The 21192-nt window shown below is 46.4% G+C and overlaps 1 long non-coding RNA gene across 1 annotated transcript; it reads right to left on the bottom strand.

The window, feature by feature from the left end:
- Nucleotides 1-8020, bottom strand: LOC115278451. Its single transcript, XR_003902894.1, has 3 exons — nucleotides 7763-8020; nucleotides 374-433; nucleotides 1-14 (listed from the first exon to the last, which is right to left on the bottom strand). It is a non-coding gene; the product is annotated as an uncharacterized LOC115278451 (long non-coding RNA).
- Between the last annotated feature and the right edge of the window lie 13172 nt (nucleotides 8021-21192).

Raw genomic sequence — 21192 nt, forward strand, 5'->3', positions numbered from 1 at the left:
CTGCGCCGGCACACCTGCGGGTGGGCGCCGGAGCTTCAGCCCTGCCCTCGGGCCGCGCGGCCCCCGTCCCCCGGACTCCGGGGGCGTCCCCGCCGGGGGATGGGGGCTGGAAACCTTAGGACTCTGAGAGTGTCTCCCACCTGGGTTCCCAGAAGCCCACCCCGTGACTGCAGAGGCATCTACCGGATCGTGTCTCCCAGGACTCGAGGTGCCTGGGACTGTTTGCCTCATTCGGGCGGTCCCGCTTCACCTACAGGCCCCCTGACCCCATACTCTTCCCTAACGCCTGCCCTGTTGCCCAAAAGCCCCCGAGTCCATGGTTACAATACAGTCCCAAGACCCCCGCCGTAGTGATAATAGTAAAAGCACTTACTGTGCACCTCTGTGTTGAGCAAGTTCCCGGTAGTATCTCTCTTAGTTCTCACAAATGATCCTAGATGTAAGCACAGTTATTCCTGGGTTGCATGTATAAACTGAGGCACAGAGAAGTTGAGTAATCACATAAGGTCACACAGTTAGGAAGCAAAGCCAGCATTCAGACTCAGGACTGCCTGACTCCACAAAGGCATGGAACCTTGGGGTTCATCCAAGTATCCCAACACTCCCATTTACAGAGGGGAAATAGCCCTTGGCAAGCGATGGTATGTTTTGAACTTAATGTGTTGAATTGGATGAGATTCCTTCAAAATCCAGGTCAACCGAAATGGGCTTCCCCAAAGGCCAGATGAGGAGCTGAGGGGCCAGGAGTGGTAGAGCATTGTGCTGCCTTCTTGCTTGTGCAAGCGCCTTTGGCCTCAGTTTTCTCGCCTCCTGTGTGGTGAGCCTCTGAAGTGTGGTTGAGCTGAGGTCTGGAGGCTGCGCTCTGCCTTCAGCCTGAAGCTGGCCAGAGAGCCCCTGCCTCTATTGTTGCATACGTGTGATGCTTTGGGGAAGGGGTGAGCAGGTGCGTGGATGGGTGGGTGTTGGACCTGGCCCTCGGAGGGTCAGGCTAAGGGTGGTCTCTCCCTGAGGAAGGAGGACAGGCCACTAGGTCTACCCAGCTAGAACCCCAAAGGCAGTTCACAAATGGGATCCTTAGAGGGAATAATATACCCTCTCTTATATTTCCCAAGAGCTTTGTAATTTACACAATTCTTTTATGTACATCATGTCACATGACCCTCAAAACACCCTGGGGGAGAAAGACTTGGGGGAATATTGTTATAGATGAGAAAATGGAGTCCCAGAGTCACACAGATGATGAGAGAAATCCAGCTTTTCTGATTCCATGTCCAGTGCTCTTTACTCTTTGGGGGTAGCTCATGTCTTGGGCTGGAATTTGGCCTACAGCCAGTTACCATCCATCCTCCAAGAAGCCCATCCCACCTGTGAATTATCTACAGGTCAGGACATTCCTCCTGCATAGAAACATCTACCACTACCAACATGACCCACTGCTCTTTGGAACATGCATGTCATCTCGCAGTGATGGCCCTTCTGGGACCCCATCATGGGCATCCTGGACCCATTACACCTTCCCTTTTCTGGTGGAAGTCCCAGGGTCTCCCCTGCCCCTCCCCCTCCTCACTGACCACTTGGTGCTCTCCTTGCAACATAGTTGTCCTGAGCCAGGGACCCCAGGTGTGTGCTGCAGGGGTGTGTGCTGCAGGTGTGTGCTGCAGGGGTGTGTGCTGCAGGGGTGTGCACTGCAGGGGTGTGTGCGGTAAGTGTGAACTAAAGAAGTGTGTGCTGCAGGTGTGTGTGCTGTAGGTGTGTGTGCTGCAGGGGTGTGTGCTGCAGGGGTGTGTGCGGTAAGTATGAACTACAGGAGTGTGTGCTGCAGGGGTGTGCAGCAGGGGTGCTGGACCAGCAGAGTGGGGTACAAATTGGGTCATGTGAGTTTTGCCTCATATACAACCACACTTTGGGCCTGTGCCAAGCTTGCAATTGAGTAAAACCACAAGGTCTTTTTTCACGCCATCTGTTTATAAGCCAAATCTCATTTCGTCTAAATAAGTGGAATTATGCTTTTGAACCCTAGTGGAGGACTTGACATTTACCTCTAGTCGGACCTTATTTGCTCAGTTGTTAATAACCAAAGGGCCTAGTTTCAAGTTGGAGAAACCCTTCCTGAAGGCTTTGCTGGTTTACTCAGTACTTCCAGCTGCAGCTGCAGAAACTTTTCCCCAATCTTGAGTCTCAGTCCCTGCCTGCCTCAGTTTCCTGACACTTCTCACTCTCTGTAACCTCAGCCTCTTTTGACCTTCTGAATCTTACAGACAACCTGGAGCCAGGTACTGATTCCCCAGAGGTATTTTTTGCTATTGTGCATTCATCAATTAGCAGACATTTGTCAGACATGTCCCCACTCTAAGCCAGGCACTTGGATACAACCCAGGGTTACAAAGATCAATAGGATACCTTATCAGCCTCCTGGAGCTCACCACTCAGAAAGGAGACAGATCTGTGAACACATAATTACACTACAGCCTGCCAGGTGCTCTAATGAGGGACACGGACAATGTTCCCTCTGTCTGAACAAGGTTCCTGGCCCATTTCACTCACCAACTTCCTCCCAGTCATCCCCAGGTCTCTGCTGAGTCTTCCCGCAGAGGGAGGCCTTCCTCCAAGCCTGGGTCTGGCACCCTTGCCTTGTGCTCTTGGGCTGGCAGAGGCGTGTCCTCCAGGCACCCAGAAGCTCTGGGAGGACAAGGACCACGTATGTGTGGTTGTATTTGTGTCGTTCCTGCCTAGCATGTCTCTTGCCACATAGTAATTGATGTTGAATTGGATTGCTGTAATAAGGCAGAAGGAAGGGTAATCAGGCTGGCAGGGAAGGGTGGTGTGGGCTGGGCGAAGGGGAAGAGGTGTGCAAATATTAGGCAGGGAATGGTTGGAGGACACCAGACAGACCCTCCAGAAGGGAGGGGGATTTTCTAAGACTTGGTGTAGATGGAAGGTGCTCTAGGCAAAGGGGGGTGAGGACATCAGCATAGAGGTTACAGGCATGACGAGATAAGGGGGCCAGAGGATGCAGTGCTTTGGGTGCTCACTGGGAGATACTCCTCATATCATTTCATAGGTACAACAACCCTATGAGAGACTGGCAATAGCCCCTTCGGGGGGAGGGAGAGTGGGGCTCAGAGAGGCCACATGACTGGTGACTGCCCAAGGTCATTTCACTAACCAGAAGCAGAGCTAAGGCTTCCCCCTCAGTGGTTCATGTTTCTACTTTGTCCCGTGCGCCGTGCCGCTGAGGATGCCAGCCTGGTTTGGAACCTTGTGCAGTGGGATATGCGTGGTCTGCCACGGCCTCTCCCTCCCTGGGGGCTCTGCTCTAGGAGCTGCGAGGGCACACACAGGCCCCTGCCCCCAGTGTCAGGACCTCGGCTCCAGCTGTGGGGAGATTTGTGTTTCCTGTTTACCTGCTGGATGGTGCTTCAAGAGGCAAGCACCTGGACTCCCTCTTACATGGAGACTTTGGACGCATCCCCCCAGGGACTCAAGGGGAGGGTGGGAAGCCCCCCAGGAACTTCCCAGGGAGCACATGCATTTGCTTTGGCAGGAATCCAAGCTCCCCAGAATCCTGTGACGTCTGTCACTCCCTCTGGCAGCTCATGCCCATCTTTAGGGCAAGGGAGGGACAACTCCTGAACTGAAACCATGCCCCCTTATTGTGGAGACTCTAATCTCCTTGCCTCTGGACTGTTAGCCTCCAGGAGTTAACAAGAGACCCACATGATTCTCACTGTCCACACTCACCCCTCAGTGGCAGACCACAGGGCATGCCGGCCAGCTTTCCTGTTTGGCACAGCTGAACCTGGGTGATGGTATCACTCGTGGTCATTCTTTCCCAGACTCTTATGAGCACCCAGTCTGAGCCTGGCACTCAGGTTCACTCACTTATTGGGTGATCTTTGGGCAGATTACTTACTGTCCCTGGTTTCAGACTCCTTTGCTGCAAAATGGGGCACCTAATACCTTCCTCATGGGCTTGAAGGTTGAATGAAGTCACATGGGTAGCTCGCCCAGCAAATGCTCAGTGCATGTCAGCCCCCTTTTCTCACTGCCCTGCCAAGGGAGGGTGAAAATGAGGGAGCAGGGTGGGGGTGCCGAGCACTGGTGGGGAAGTGCTCTGGACACACATCTCAAGCCGATGCAGCAGGGTGAAGATACGGTACCGTGACATTGCACCTTTTGCAGCTCAGTCTGGCATCTTAGGGACTGTGTGGGCAGTCACCGCGGATTATGCCTCCCAGAGGGATGCCACATGGTGCTCAGAGCCGGAGTCCCTCAGAGCTCCGCGGTGCTGCCGCCCCCTCAGCCGCATGATGGCTGACATCACCAGTGGGCAGGCAGCCACTCTCATGAGGCCAGCTATCTGTAAGGGGGCCACCCTCCTTGGGGACATTTGGCATGTTAACAGGGGTGTTCTCAGAGAGCGACTCCAGTGGGAGCCTCTTGGACATGGAGGCACCTGGAGGGTCAGGAGAGTGCATTTGGAGGCATGGGGAGATGTTCATCTTGGCTGGCAAACCAACCAGTGAGGTGTGTAGGTTGAGCTGGGGCACACTGCCTTCCATCCACTTCTCTCCTGCCTGAGTTTGCTCCCAGCAAACTTCTTGGGGCCTGTGTGTTCTGCAGATAGGTTGTCAGTGGAGAAAAGGTGAGAAAGGGATGCAGATGGGGAAGGTGACAGAGAAAAACAGGAATCCCATCTTTCTGGAACCAGAAGTTTCTCGGGAAGGGATAAGGAGCAGGGATGCGTGAGGGAAAGGCCTGGCTGTTCTGAGCTCAGGATTATCCTGGCTTCTCTTGTAGCCTTGCCTCTTGGCCACTTGATTGTGGACGCAGCCCTGCTTGCCTGAGCTGCAAGGGAGCCTCGGCTGACTGGGCCCCGGGGCCAGTGTCTGCCCCATGGCTCTGCTCTCCAGAGTTCCCACTTAGCCTGTCTCTGCCCATGCTCCCCTGCCTCCCTGCCAGTCCTCCTCTGCCCGCCAGGTAGGACTTCTCAGCCCAAGCTACTGGCCATGGTCGCCGTCAGGAGCAGAAGCATCATCCTGGCTCAGGGAACTTTCCCATTTCCTCCTGGACCCATGGCAGCAACCCATCTCCTCCCTGGCCTTTCCCTGCACCCCCATGTCCTTGCTCACTACTGAGATTTGTCTTGCCTTTTGGTTTGTGTTTCGGCAGTGGATCAGAGCTAGTAAATTCCTCTGAGCACCAAGCTTTGCTCTGGGCTCCCCACCACAGCACACGGGTGGTAGAAAAGGTGGGGCTTGCACTCTGGTTCAGTCCAGGCTGTGACACCCAAGAAAAATCACCCGACTTCCACTGGCCTCCCGAAAACTGGCATTGTAGAGCTGGGGTGAAGAATAAATGAGCTGTTCGTCAGGGCCTGACACAGAAGCCCTTGAGGGTGACAGCCACTATGATCACTCCACCTACTTATCAGAGGTTTGTGGACCAACTGCAGTCTTGTCCAAGGTCACCCAAGTGGTCAGAGCTCCCAGACCACTGTTCTTTCCACCTGCATGTTTCCTGGCATTCCAGCTTTCTAAAAGCAGATCTGGGGGAACCAGACAGGAAATACAAGAAGATAGGGGAGACTGTGTATGAGCCCCTGGGAGACTGGGGGCTGCCCCAGGGCACTGGGTGCTGAGGGTGGGTGGCATCAGTAAGAAGAAGGGCACAGACAGTCGAGGGGGGTTTCCTGGACAAATTCCTCCCACTTCGTTTTGGCCAAGGGTCTGCCCTGGCCCTGTGCTCAGAGATGCAGCTGGGGGCAAGGCTGTGATGTGCAGGCACCCGGCTCGTGAAGCCCCTCAGCTCCTACATTGCAGCCTAACCCGCCTGGTCCTCCGGCCTCTGGCCCAGTGCCACTCGGAGAGGCTTATCAGTGAACGGTGCCAGAGGGGTCCCAGAAAGTGTGACCCTGCTCACTCTAGTTCCGTGAAGCAGCTGCTAGTATGAGAAAAAAGGATTCCCCCCCACCCCCCGCCCAGACGCTGCTGCCTGCCTGGGTAAATCTTGATACGTGGCAGGAACACTTGTGTGGTTTAAGTTTTGGTTTTGGACACGTGACTGCTCGTGCTTCCTTTAAGTCTTTTTGTCTTTGACTGATTCATAGTCACTGACTCTCAACAGGAGAAAAAGAAGAAACCAAAACAGGCCCTGCACCCCCGCCAAACCCAGCCTCTCTTGAGGTTCTGTGACTTCAACAAGATTTCCCTGCCATTTATTGCAACGTCACTGAGCACCAGGACTGTGCTGGGGGCTTTTATACGTGATCTCATTACCCTTCGGAGCACCCCATGAGGCACCAGGGACCCCACTTTGCTGATGATCAGAGAAGTTAGGCAACCTTCCCAGGGCCACACAGCTAGTAAATAGCAGAGCCAGGATTTAAAACTGGGTAAGACGTCAACACTTACGCCTGAGTCGCTCTCTTATCAGCCCAAGGCCCAGGCAGGGTTACCTCCGCCAGCCGCCACCCTCTAAGTGGGACCCAACTCTAAGTCATCCCAGAAAGACAGCTGAGTTAGGTCACTCTGGGAAAAGAAAACCTCTTCCCTACCAGTCCCCACTGCAGGGCTGTGTGGGGGGACAACAGGCAGCCCGGAGTGAGGGCTGGTCGTGGTCCAGTCCAGAGCCACACATCCCAGCTCCGCCCTACCCCACTCACTGAGTCCCTCTGTACCTCTGTTGCCTCATCTGTGAAAAGGAAACATAGTAGTTCCTTTTGCAAAGGGCTATGAGGCTGATGTGAGTTACTAACTAAAGGGGCCAGCACTTATAAGAGCTCTGAAGGCAGCTGCTATTATCCAAACCAGACCTGAACTGGACTCTGCCTCTGCTGAATGCTCGAGAGGCAGGAAAAGGAGCCGAAGGTGTGGGAGTGTATGATCCAGTCATGGAGATAGGACCCCAACCAAGGAATATTGCCCAACAGTTTAGAACACCATGACGACAGAGGTGTCCCTAGGTGCCACATGACGGCCAGTGACCATGCACATGGAGGCACCGGTACTGAGTCCAAGGGCATATTTGCAGGAGGGACATCTCAGGTGGGAGTCCAGGGAAGGACTGATGTCTGGGCCAAGGGGCTCAGAGGATGGCCTTTGTCATTTACCCCAGTTACCCTCAACTATGTCAGGCATCAGTATGACCTGAGAAGGTGGTTGCAAATGCAGACTTCTGGGTGCTGCTGCCTGATATTCTCATTCTGCAGGTCTGGGGTCCAAGGATCTGCATTTAAACAAATGCCCTCTCCCCACTGAAACTCTGATACAGATCGTCTGTAACCGAAACACCGTTCCCAGGGACACGAGCTCACTGAGTTGGGTGGCTGATGATGTTGTTACTCAAGCCTGTGGCAAAGAGTTCCCGTTCGCCCGTTGGGGTTCCCACTGGGTGGTCAGGAGGTCTTCTATTGCTTGCCCTGTTTCCCTTTTGAAATAGCCCCCAGTTTTACCCCAAACTCCTTTCCCCTCTGGGCTGTGCCCATCAAGACATAAACCACTTGGGGGACAGCAACACCTGAAGTCCCTTCAGAGTCTGGGCTGTCCCCAAAGGATTGCCTAAAATCACTGTCCACAGAGGATTGCCTAAAGTCACAGAAACCCAAGGCAACACCCAGGCCTGAACTTATGGCTTCTGTCACCACAGCTTCCCAAAGCGCAACCTGCTCATCCCAAGTTCAAGGAGAGAAGACTGTACCTAAGAATCTGTGAGCATTTATTCTGTTCTGAGCAGGGGCCACAGAGAAGAGTGGGAAACTTACCCATAGGGAGGATGCCCACCAGGCAGGCCAGGAGCTGGAGGTACCATTCCATGCTGTGAGTGTCTGAGACCCCAGGCCAGCCCCACTATCACCAGGGCCACCAGTGAGAAGCCTTTCTGATGAGAGCGTGGGAGAAGGCAGGTGAGCAGTGGGTGGGCCGGGTGCCCGGGTCTGCACCCCTACTGGGCTCCAGGCATGGGAGGAACTGGGGAGAGGCAGCGAGGCAGCCTGGGTATGATTAGATGAGGCCCGTGGGGTTTAGTCATCTGGAAAACCAACAGGGGAACCACTCAGATGATTTTCCAGGACAGGAAACAGAGAAGTACACAAGGAAGAGGAAGGACCCTCTCCTGGGGCCACTGGTCCCTTTGAAAAAAGTGCAACGCTTTTGCTGGCTGCCCTCCTTTCCTCCCTCCTTCCTCTCTCTTCCTCTACCCGCCTCCCTTCCTCCCTCCCCTTCTCCCTTCCTTCCCTCTCCCTTCCTTCCCTCTTTCTCCCTATTTCTGCCCTCCCTTCCCTCCCTCCCTTCTCACCTCCCATCCTTCCCTCCCTCCCTCCTCCCTCCTTTCTCTCTCATTCTACCCTCCTTTCTCCCTCCCCCATCCCTGTTTTCTCCCTCCTTCTTTCTTTCCCTCCCTCTTTCCCTCTCTACATTTTTAGTTGCCAGCATAAGTTTTCATTTTGATGAAGCTATCTTACTGCAGCCATGCTGGTTCTGAAGTGGTGATTATTCACGGAAGAACAATCCTTTCCAAAATGCAGTCATCATTGGTTACATTACCAAGCAGCATAAACAGGAAATAGTAAATTTATTAAGCGAATCAAGCCAGATAAACATGTCAAAATGCTCATAATATCAAAATGCCAGATAGAAAGATCCTACCACAGGGTCAAAATCTCCATATCTGTTGCAAGGAGGTAATCAGAAAGCTGGACAGAAAAACGGCCAGGTAGGGGCTGGCCAAGAGGAGCCAATGCTTGGGAAGAGGGAGATGTTTTAGTTAGGATAAATGGTAATCTGTTGAGAGAGAGAGTGAGAGAGAGAGAGAGGGAGAGAGAGAGGAGAGAGAGGAGAGAGGAGAGAGAGGTCTCAAGTACAATAGATTTTAAAAAATGGAAGATTATTTCTGCGCCATACATGAGTCCCAAGGTGAGTAGTTTATGTAAGCAGGTGGCCTTGCTTCTCCAGGTCATTGAGGGATCCAGATTCCTTCCTACTGTTACTTCCTCACCCCCTTTCCCTGCCACACTGTTAATGCCTTTAAGGCTGAAGGAGGGAATCAGACTTGTTCAAGGGAAAAGATAGAAACTCTAAGTTAATTAGCTTGTCTTTTTGGTTATCCATGATCCAAAAGTTGTATACATCACATCCACTCACCTCCCATTGGCCACAACCACTGGAAGGGAACCCTGGAAGTGTGGTCTCTAACAAGGTGATCCTGTGGTCAAGCTAAAATGTATTACCATGGAAGAAGGGAATAGTGTTGATAGATAGTTTCCTGTCTCTACCACAAGTGTTTGCTAGAACTCTAGAAACTATACTTTGGAAAACAATCAATTCCATAAACTCTAATTGCACCCTTATTTTATATACAACTAAGAGAGAAAAGACTTTCTACCTTTTTATAACTGTAAGATGTCATTGACTATAACATGTATCTGGAATTCAGAAAAGCTAAAATGTGAAAAAAATGGGCATCTTAGAATTGATGAAATATGGTTCTTTTTTGGCTTTTTGGTAATATAGTCTCAAGAACAAAAGATTTTTAAGGGGCACACTGGGTGACTCAGTTGGTTAAGCATGTGACTCTTGATTTTGACTCCAGTCTTGATCTCACCATTCGTGGGTTCAAGCCCCGCCTGGGGCTCTGTATGGACAGCACAGAGCCCCATTGGGATTCTGTCTCCCTTCCTTTCTGTCCCTCCCTTGCTTGTTGGAGCACATTCACCACTCACATCTCTCTCTCTCTCTCTCTCTCTCTCTCTCTCTCTCTCAACAGAAAATAGATAAACAGTACAAAAACAAAAAAGGAAGGAAAGACTTTTCAAAGGGCCAGCTTAGCCTCCCTTAGATGCTAGGAGGAACCATAGAGAAGAGATCCGACAGAGTTTTACAGATACTATAAGGAGGTTTTTTGTTCTATTCCTGGTTTGCTGAGAGTTGTTAACATGAATCTAGTGTTGAATTTTCTCAAAAAGTTTTTCTGAGATATTTATAAGAGTTTTCCTCTTTAGTACATTACATTGATTTTTCCAAATTGAACCAGCCTTGTGTTCCTGAGATAAACCACACTTGATCTTGATGTATTATCCCTTCTACGTATTTCTGGGTTCAATTTGCCAGCATTTTGTTGAGGATTGTTTAACTGTGTCCAGGAGGGATATCGATCTGCTGTTTGTCTCTTGTAGTGTCTTTGCCTGGTTTTGGCTTTAGAGTAATGCTGACCTCATAAAATGATTTGGGAAATGTATCCTCCGCTTCTGTGTTCTGAAAGAGATTATGAATTGGCATCATATCTTCATTAAACATTTGGTGGATTCCCCAGTCAAACCAAATCATCTGTGCCTAGAGGTTTTTTGTTGTTATTGTTGGAGAGCTTAATTAAAACTATGAGTTTAGGGGCACGTAGGTGGCTCAGTCAGTTGAGTGTCTGACTTTGGTTCAGGTCATGATCTTATGGTTCATGAGTTTGAGCCCCACATCGGGCTGTCTGCTGTGAGCACAGATCTTCTGTCTCTCTCTTTCTCTGCCCCTCCCCCACTTGTGCTCTGTCTCTCTCTCTAAAAAAAAAACATTTAAAAAAGAGAGAGATAAAAAACTATGAGTTTAATCTATTTGACAGAGTACTGTTTGGACTATTTCTTCTAGAGTAAGTTTTAGTAGGTCATGTATTTCAAAGAATTGGTCCATTTTATATAAATTGTTGAATTTATGGGCATAGAATTGTCCATAATATTCTCTTATTGTCTTTTTAATGTCTGTGAGGTCTGTAGTAATATCACCTCTTTCATTCCTGAATTAACAGTACTTAATTTTTATTATTGTTATTTTTATTGGAGAGAGAGAGAGAGTGCAGTGAGCAGGGGACGGGGGCTGAGGGGGAGATAGAGAGAATCTTAAGCAGGCTCTGCTCAGCATGGAGCCCAACAGGGGGCTCAATCCCTCCACCCTGGGATCCTGCCCTGAGGATGCTCAACCAACTGAGCCACCAGGTGCCCCAACAATAGCTCAGATTAAAATACTTTAGAACTGTATCATGCCCCAGGTACTATGTAAGACACTGCCCAGATATATGGAAGAACAGTAGAGGTTTACAGTCTAGCTGAGTGTGCTGTGGATCAAAGACTCAGCTCTCAGCCCCAAGCCAACGTTCCTAGACTCTGCTGTAGGTGCTGAGGCGGGCGCTCTGCAAACCTCCTTTCTCAGACACATGTAATGCCAGTAGAACTCACTAGAGAGAGGCTGGAAGGTGCGAGCAGGGCTTCCCGTTCCTGTCAGCATCACTCTAGCAGCTTAGGAATACTCTAGGTCCAGCCTCCAGCTTTCTTTGACAATCCAAGCCTGCCACATCCCTTCAGAGGTGCAGCCCTCTCCCACCCTATCCTCTGAGCATTAGCACACAGGGTCCCCTTTTGCAGAACTGCCCACCAGCTGTGCTTCCTCTGAACTCCCAGGCCTCCCTAACCTTCCCTCCTGCCAGCCCCGGGGGTCATAGCTGCTTCCTGTATTTTCTGATACGTGGGCTATCTCCGAATCCCCGATTTTCTCACTTATCCTCCAGGTATCTGTGTAACCAGCGGATTATACCATGTTTGATACATGAACTTAGCATATCTGGTTTTAAGAGGTCAACTCTCCCCAAGTTCATCTCTAAATTCAACACAGTTTCAATCAAAATATCAAAAGGCTTCCCCCCCCCCCCAAAGCAGATTCTAAAATTTATTTGGAAAGACAAAGGAACTGGAGGAGCCAGAATTGTTTATTTGGAAAAAAAAAAGACTGCATTGGGAGGACTGTCATTACTGATTTCAAGAACCACTATAAAGATGCAGAGAGCAAGAAAGTGTGGTGTCCATGGAATGACAGCCACGGGATCAATGAAACAGAATTGGGAGTCCAGGGTTTCCAATGCAGCCAGCTGATTTTCGACAAAAGTCCAAAGGGAATTCAGTGGAAAGAGGATAGTCTTTTCAACAAATGGTTTTGAAACAGTTGGATGTCCATATGCTAAAATAAATAAATAAAGAGATACGCAAATATAAAAAAAGGACCTTGACCCATAACTCACAGCTTACACAAAAATTAGCTAAAAATACATTATAGACCCAAGTATAAAATGTAAAACTAAAACATTTCTAGAGGAAAACAGGGGGGAAAAATCTTGTAAGCTTAGGATAAGCAAAGAGTACTAAGTAAAAAATTTGATAAATTGGATTGTGTCAAAATTAAAAACAATTTACTCTTCAAAAGACAAGGGGTGCCTGGCTGGCTCAGTAGGTTGAGCATCCAACCTACTGAGATCGGCTCAGGGCATGATCTCGAGGTTCAGTTTGTGAGTTTGAGTCCCGCATGGGGCTCTCTGGTGTAAGCATGGAACCCTCTTCAGATCCTCTGTCTCCTTTTCTTTTTGCCCTTTCTCTGCTGGTGCTCTCTCTCTCAAAAATAAATAAACATTAAAAAGAGAGAGAGAGAGAGAGAGAGAGAGAGAGAGAGAGAGAGAGAGAGAGAAAAGACAAGCCCCAGACTGGGAGAAAATATTTGCAAATCACATCTCTGACAGAGGATCTGTATCCAGAATATACAAAGAACTCTCAAAGACCAACAATAAGGGAAGAATAATTTTAAAAATTAGTAAATTTGAAAAGATGCTTCACCAAAGAAGATATACAGATGGCCAATAAGCTCATGAAAACATGCCCAACATCATTAGGCATTAGGAAAACCCAAATTAAATTTATAATGAGATACTGCTACATGCCCATTAGGGCAGCTAAAATAAATAATACTGACAATACCAGATGCTGAAGACCCTCAGTCCAACGAGACCAGCGTGTATATATTGCTGGTGGGAATGCAAAAATGGTACTGTGCCCATCAGCAAACAGGCTGTCAGTGTCTTAAAAAGTTAGAAAATTTAAGAAGTTCTTAGCATACAGCCCTGCCATCCCACTCCTGGGTATTTACCCAGTGAAATAAAAAATCATGTTTGTAAAAAGTCTGGGTGAGAATGTTTACAGCACGTGTCTTTGTACTCACCCTTAAACTAGAAGCAGCTCGATGTTCCTTATCAGTCAATGACAGCCCATCACGCAGCAGACAACAGAGACATACAGTGGACAGATGAATTAAGTGCATTTTGGTTAATGAAAGGAGATAGGCTCAGAAGCGTACATATTGCATGATTCCATTCATGGACTAGGCAGAAACTACAGGGACAGAAAACAGATCAGTGTCACCATGGAGGGGGCTCGCGCAGGGGTGGTCTGCGGTGGAGCAGCAGGGGGGGTTGGGGGTGATGGAACCATCTCCTGTCATTACTGGGGCAGTGAGCACGTGATTCTATGCTTTGGTCAAATTGCAAACGCATATGCATAGAATTACATACCACGAAGAATAAATTTTACACGTGTAATTTAAAAAAATTAACCAGGCTGTGTGGGGAGAACCCAAAATGGAATACGAAAGGTTGCAACACATTGAAGTGTATTACAAAAGAATAACTTAGCCCACGGGAGAGCATATAGAACTCGCCGAAGTGACTTTGGAAAATGGTGTTTTGACTGAACGCTCAGGCTAAAGACAAAGTGCTGGGTGCAGATACTGATCTGCAGTTAGTAAATTGGTTTCTCATAAGGATAGAACCAGAGACTCTGAAACTATATATGTGTACATGAGGGTTGCCCAGATAAGTAGATATGATGTAGCTCATGAGAGGCAGACTTCTTTCTGCTAGATCCCATGTTTTTACTCATAGGTCTAACAGGAGAAACCTAACACAGGACCATGGGGAGGGGAAGAGGGGAAAATGAGTTAGGGAGAGGGAGGGAAGCAAATCATGAGAGACTCTTGAATACAGAAAACGAACTGAGGGCTGAAGGGAGAGGGGGAAGGGGTGGTGATGGTCATGGAGGAGGGCACTTGTGGGGAAGAGCACTGGGTGTTATATGGAAACCAATTTGACAATAAACTATATAAAAAAATAGATGCAAGAGGAGACAAAAATGTACCATATACCCATAAGGTGGTATTATTGTTACTTGGAAATGAAATAGAATTTTTTTATCCTTTCATAATAGCATGATGCACAAAAGTATTTGTATCTCCTATAATTTTTCGCTCTGTATAAAGCGTTAAATGCAGTATTAATTTTGGGAATAAATATTTGCTATACACACACAAAAATAAACACCTATCTTTATATACCTAAAAAAAAAAAGAAGAAAAGGGGAAGAGCTAGGATGACCGACCCTTGTAATATTGGATTGGAATTGGAGGTGTGGGAATAAAGTCTTGGTTTTAAAATATTTATACAGGCAGATGCAGAGCCCTTAAAGCTCTTAGTGCAGAGGCTGGCAGGTTGAGGAGTATCTAACACTCAATAAATGGTAGGCACATATGTGTATGGATGGTGCATGTACATATGTAGCTCGCACTGTTATGTATGTCCATGTTATATATGCATTCATATAAAAACATACATACATGCATGCACGTAACTCAGACATATATACATATAAGTATATACATTGGTGGCTCAATTAAATGATTCTTAGTGCTTGTTTCTGTTATTGGTCAATAAGCTGGTGCTGCCTTTTCTCAGTCTCTCTGGGCTGGCCCATTTGTGACTTTTCAGTAGGGTGACTATAATTAACTATCCAAACCAGGACACTTTTGTCCAGGACAATCGCTAAACTGTTGAGACCACCATTACAATAGTCATAACCTGTGACTGTCCTGGGCAAATCAGACATGTGGTCACTTTTCTAGAAACAACCTGCACTATGAATTTCTTGGCAGAATGTCTCAAAGGCTTTATGGGTCTACATGTGAATACTGAGAGGGGGGGCAGAATGGAGGGCAGGAGGGGCGCTAGTATTCCCAGTTATTAAAGGCAGAATATTGCCCTTCCCTTTTGAGTTTCTTGGCCTCAGTTTTCCTGGGGGTCGCCATCTGAGAGGATTGGGATGTAATTGTACAGGCCTCTGAGGGGATCTGTAAGTTGATACCAGAGTCCTCATAGTTGAGGAAACACTGAGAGTATGTGAATCAGGGGTCATTGCAAGTTATATCTTCAGTAATGTTGTATAGTATACAACCTGCACAACTGTATGTGGTCACCCCATGTAAATACTTGTGAGAAGAAAGGGTTGGAACATGAAACCAGTATTGTTTCTGGGGTGCTTTAGGGCCCCTCTCTGCTACATGACACTCTTAATCTGATTTAATCTAGTGAAAGTGATCCCCCAGCTGGTCTAAGTCATTGGAACCAGAGTTTAACCCCAGGAGTGGCAGTGGGTGGAAATGTAGAAGCAAGGAGGAATGGCAGATGGAACATACTGGAATTTTCAGTTGGAGGCCATAGGGTTGCAGGCTGATATGATTTTCTCATTCCTTTGCACCTGCTGATTCCATGCCTGGGTAAGATAACACCCTGATTCAGGGACAGGGCCACCTGCTAGGCTCAGGTGTCCAGGAAGTCCTGGAGATCAAATCAGGTCTCTACCACGAGGCTTCCAGAGAGAAGGGTCGCCCCTGAGACATGACAGGTGTCTGGGCATGGATGCAGGCCAGTGGGACAGCAGCTCACCCCACTTAGGCTGGGAAAAGGAATGAAAGCTCATAGTTCCCTAAGTCATTGTCGGTTGGGGTAAATGAGGCCACGTCCTCTTGCTAGTTCTGGATGATGATGGGGAGGGTTTTTCCTTTCCTAGTCTTCTTTCCATTTCCTCTTCTTTGGGAAACTCAGCTTTAAAAATCTTTCTTTGTCATTTCCCCTCATCTACACTTTAGATGACACGGGAGAGGCCATGTTGCATCCTGGTGAGGCCACCACTCCTTCAACAGAGGGTGCTGCGCTGAGTTCCAGGTTTGCCAGTCGCTCCAGTGTAACTTTGGGCGAGCACTTAGTTTCTCCATAAAGCACAGATAGCGATGGTCTCTTGTGCTGCTGCAGGGTCCACGGGGCCAGGTTTACAAGGGGCCGCCTGGGCTGCCTGGTGCGGAGGAAGAGCCCCAGTAATCTTCAATAAGGGGCAGGATCAGCCTTTCATTTTGGGATCCCACATGTTGGGAATACACAGATTCAGGTTCTGATAAAAAAAAACAGCATGATTTCAAGGGAAAGAAGGAAGATAATAGAAGGAGAATAGATGCCTATCAGAGGTCAAAATGACTTCAAGAACTTTAGAAATGTTTGGCTAGCTAATTAGCACATTCATCTTTGGTTCGTGAAAGCAGGTTGACTGAGACTTGGGACAAGTGCTCATTATTAGCTTTGGTTGTTTTGGGAAGAAGCACAATTGCTTTTTTAAAAATACCACTATGGGGGCACCTGGGAGGCTCAGTCAGTTAAACGTCTGACTCTTGATATTGGCTTAGGTCATGATCTCACGGTTCATGAGTTTGAGCCTCACATCAAGCTCTACACTGACAGTATAGAGCCAGTTTGGGACTCTCTCTCTCTCTCTCTCTCTGCCCTTCCCATACTCCCACTTTCTCTCAAAATAAATAAACTAAAAGAATTTATTATTTTTTAAATATTTTTCTGTTTTTTATTTATTTTTGAGAGAGAGAGAGATACAGCGTGAGCAGGGGAGGGTCAAAGAGAGAGAGACATAGAATCCGAAACAGGCTCCAGGCTCTGAGCTGTCAGCACAGAGCCCACCGCAGGGCTTGAACCCACCAGGAGATCATGACCTGAGCCGAAGCCGGACGCTTACTCAGCTGAGCCACCCAGGCGCCCCAAAGGAATTTATTTTTAATACCATTATGCAATGTATGTTCTTTAGCCATCGATCTCTTTCTGTATGCCTGGGGCTCCTCAAATCCTCACCCTCCTCCCGCTCGCTCTCCCCACTGCTCAGACAGCACCTCCTGCCCCTCACAGCTGTCTTCTTCCCTGGCCATGAACTCCAAAGATCCAGACCCGTCTCCTTTTTGTGCCTTCCTAGCTGCCCTTCTTCAGAGAGGAGTTGTCGGTCGATGAGATGAAGCAGAGTTCATAAACAGCCTGCAAAACAGAGGGAGCATAGCACATCTCGTAAAATGGCATTTCAAATCATGGGAGAGAAGTGGATTCTTTAATAATTGATGCTGGGAAATCAGTTTGTCATTTGGATAAAAAAATAAATATAGATAATTTCCTTACTTTTTAATCTATATTCCAGATGGCACAGTTGCTTGAAGGTAAATGTTGAAACCATAATAATGCTAGTAGAAGGCATGAATGACCTTTAACATGAACCATGAAGTAGAGATCTTTCTAACTTTGGGGGGAAAAACAGAGATCATAAAAGGAAAAAAATTTTAATGTTTTATTATTTGTTTCTGAGAAAAAGAAGAGAGCAAGTCAGGGAGGGGCGGGTGGGGGGAGAATTCTAAGCAAACTCCATGCTGTCAGCACAGAGCCCGATGTGGGGCTTGAATTCATGAACCATGAGATCATGATCTGAGCCAAAATCAAGAGTTGGATGCTTAACTGACTAAGCCACCCAGGCATCCCATAAAATGAAATTTTGATACATTTGACATCCTTGTAAGAAATTCACTTTAAACTTGACTAGTTCAAAATATAAACATTTTGTATGGGGGAAAAGAAAGGCACAAGGCAAATGACAAAGTGAGAGAAAACATTTGCAGCACATATGATAGATAAAGAAACATTTCCTTTGTTTCACACATTAATAAGGTATAGGATAGTTCATAGAAAAGAAATACAAATGGCTAGTAAACTTCATGCTAACTTTAGAACAGCAAATCAACTCAACAGTGAAATACTATACTGGGCCTATCAGGTGGGCAATAGTGTAAGGCTACATTAAAACCTTGTATTACCAAGGATAGGGAGATGGCTCTCAGTGACACAGATGCGTGTATCAACCAGTCATCTTTTTGGAAGATAAATTGACACAATCAGGATTGCAAATGTTTATAAACTCGCAATTCTACTCCAAGAACTTTATTTCCTAGATATTCTTACATAAACTGGCAAAAATATACACACTAGAATCTTCCTGGCAGCATTATCTTGTTATAGTAAACAACCTATATGACCATCAGTGGGGGCTAGTGGTTAAGTACTTTGGACGTCCTATGATCGGATGCTTTGAATCTATTTCACAGAGCAAGATAGATCTCTCTGCTGACTTACAAGGATTCTCAAGATATATCATCAAGTGGAAAGAGCAAAGTATAGAATAATATATAGGGAGAGTGAGGCCTTAGCTATGTTAAGGAGCAAGGACTCTTAGCTTTTGTATGTGTAGGTAATCTCTGGAAAGACTCAGAAGAAAATTAAAGGCAATTGCATCAGGGGAATTGAGATGATTTTAATATATGTCCACAAATATACTCCTCCCCTCAAAGGGCATAGTCTTAATTCCTCTGTGGCCGGTCTCACTGACTTATATCAAATGAGTAGAATGTGGCAACTATATCTTAAAAGTCATTGTGGATTCCTTCCTGCTCTTTCTTTTGAGTCACACACTCTGGGGGAAAAAGGCTGACTCTTAAAAATTATGATTTGAACATTTTTTAGAATTCCATTTTCATTACCATGTTGGTAGTTTTGCTATAAATCAGTACCTTCCCCTCCCCCTGTGGCTTTGTAACAATCATGAATTACAGTCTTAATTTTCACAGTAGAATGAGAGTAAATATGTCCTGCTTTACATAAATATAGAAACGTTGCAACCATATAGGCCCACTTGTCACCCCCCAGGGGAATATTGATTTGACACATAATTTTTCCTTCATATGGCACCAAACATGTACGTGTGTTATCAATACAAGACAGTGTATGATTTTCGTTTTGAGTAGTCATATTTGCTGAAAACAAATTTAGATGGAAAAATCAGTCTTATTTTACCAGATACTTATCATTTTGGATGCCCTTCATTCCTTCCTAAAGATTCATATTTTCATTTGGTCTCATTTCTCTTTAGCCTGAAGAATTTCCTTTAGCATTTCTTTAGTGCAGATATACTGGTGACAAATTCTTTTAGTTTTCTTCTATCTGAAAAATGTCTATGTTGCCTTCATACTTGGTATATATATATATATATTTTTTGTTGTTTTTTGTTTTGGTTTTTTTTTGTGTGTTTTTTTTTGTTGTTGTTGTTGCTGGAGATAGAATTCTGGGCTAGGTTTTTTCTTTCTTTCCTTCAGCCTGCCAAAATATTAATCCACTGTCTTCTGGCTTCCATTGTTTCTGATGTGAGAGATCAGTCATTTGAATCACTGTTGCCTGCTTTGTAATATTTCAAGATATTTTCTCTATCATTGATTTTCAGAGGGTTGACTCTAAAGTGTCTGGGCATAGTTTTATTTAACCTGTTTGAGAGTTGCTGAACTTCTTGTGTATGCAAATTTATGTCTTTCTCTGGGGCCCCTGGATGGCTCAGTCAGTTAAGCATCTTGCTCTTGATTTTGGTCAGGTCATGATTCTCACAGTTCATGAGTTCAAGCCCCACATCAGGCTCTCTGCTGTCAGCACATAGCCTGCTTCAGATCCTCTGTCCCTCTCTCTCTGCTTCTCTGCCCCTCCCTCTGCTTGTTCTCTCTCTCTCTCTCTCTCAAACTAAATAAGTCAACTATGTCTTTCCCCAAGTTTGGAGATTTTTTGGGTCATTATTTATTCAAATAGTTTTTTCTATCCCATTCATCTCTCTTTTTCTTCTAGGGCTCCAATTGCATGTATGTTAGACCTTTTGATATTACCCTACAGGCTCTGGTATTATTCTCTCTATTCTTAAGTTGGACATTTTATGTTGATCTCTCTTTAGATTCACTGACGCTTTCCTCTGTTTTCTCCATTCCACTGTGAAGCCCATCCAGTTGACTTTTACAATTTTAGATACATGTGTTTTTTGGTTATAAAATTTCCATTTGATCCTTTTTTATGGTTGTGTTTATTTATCTGCGAACACTAGATTTTCATCATTATTTTAACACATTCCCTTACATAATTTAGCATAGTCAAAATTGTTGCTTTAAAATCATTTTCTGCCCATTTCAACATCTGCATTGTCTTGAGCTTGGCTTTTTGTTGATTGTCTTTTGTCCTCAGCATGGGCCACATTTTCTTTGTATGTCAAGAGATTTTGAATTGTATTCCAGATAATGTGACTGTGATGTTGTGGAGACTAGATCTGTTGTATTCCTGCAGAAAGGTTTGAAGTTTTGCTTTAGCAAATAATTAAGTTGGTTGGGTTCAAACTGCAAACTCTATTTTTAGGGTGACATCTCAAATCTCGGCTCAGCTGTCTTATCCTTATCGGGGCTGCCTAAAGTCTGTCCTGTGGATGGGTGATTTGTGGTCAGGCAGAAATTAGAGCAGCATTTACACAGGAAAGCTGAGGCTTTTTCTCTCTGTCCATTTCCTTTTCTGGATTCCACTCATTTTCCAGAAGCCATGGTTGCTCCAAATTCTCTCCCTTGGTTTTTCAGGCCAGAAAGACTGTGGGTTCTCTCTCAGTGTGAGTTACCTCTGAGGACACTGATGCTCGCCCTCAGGTGAAAAGTTATAAAACCAGAGCACTCACCTCCTACTGTTTCCTTCTTCCAAGTATCACCTTTCCTCTAGAGTCTGTAGTTTTGTATACTCTTCAGGGCGTCCAGCATGCAGGTAGGTTTTTATTTTAATTTTTTGTTCTGTTTCTTTTGTTTTTGAGTCTGGAGCTTATAGTTGTTACCTTCAGGAAGGTTCATACACTACAAACTTACTCATCCATACCAGAAGCGGAACTCAGTCCAGAAACTGGATAATTTTTATGTTTTTTTAAAAATAAAATGTTTATTTTTGAGAGAGATAGAAAGCGTGTGCATGAGTGCTCTCGAGCACGAGTGGGGGAGGGGCAGAAAGGGGGTGGGTACAGAGGAGGCTTGTGCTGGCAGCAGTGAGCCAAATGCAGGGCTTGAACTCATAAACTGTTTGTGACCCATGAGATCAGGACCTGAGCGGAAGTCGGAAGCTTAACCGACTGAGCCACCCAGGTGCTCCCAGAAACTGGATCCTTAACCACTGAGATATACTGACTACCACTTAGTAAAATGCTGACCTAGGCTCACCAAATATTCTAGAAAAAGTCATTCCTCTGAGAAGTGTCTGAAACAATGGGTTTTTAGACACTATGGAAGTCTGATGATGGATTTGAAGGATAATTTTGTTAATGATTGTCCATCTATAGACAAGGACTGCCTCCCCCCTTTT

Source organism: Suricata suricatta, chromosome 14 (assembly GCF_006229205.1).
Source record: "Suricata suricatta isolate VVHF042 chromosome 14, meerkat_22Aug2017_6uvM2_HiC, whole genome shotgun sequence".
NCBI lineage: Eukaryota > Metazoa > Chordata > Mammalia > Carnivora > Herpestidae > Suricata > Suricata suricatta.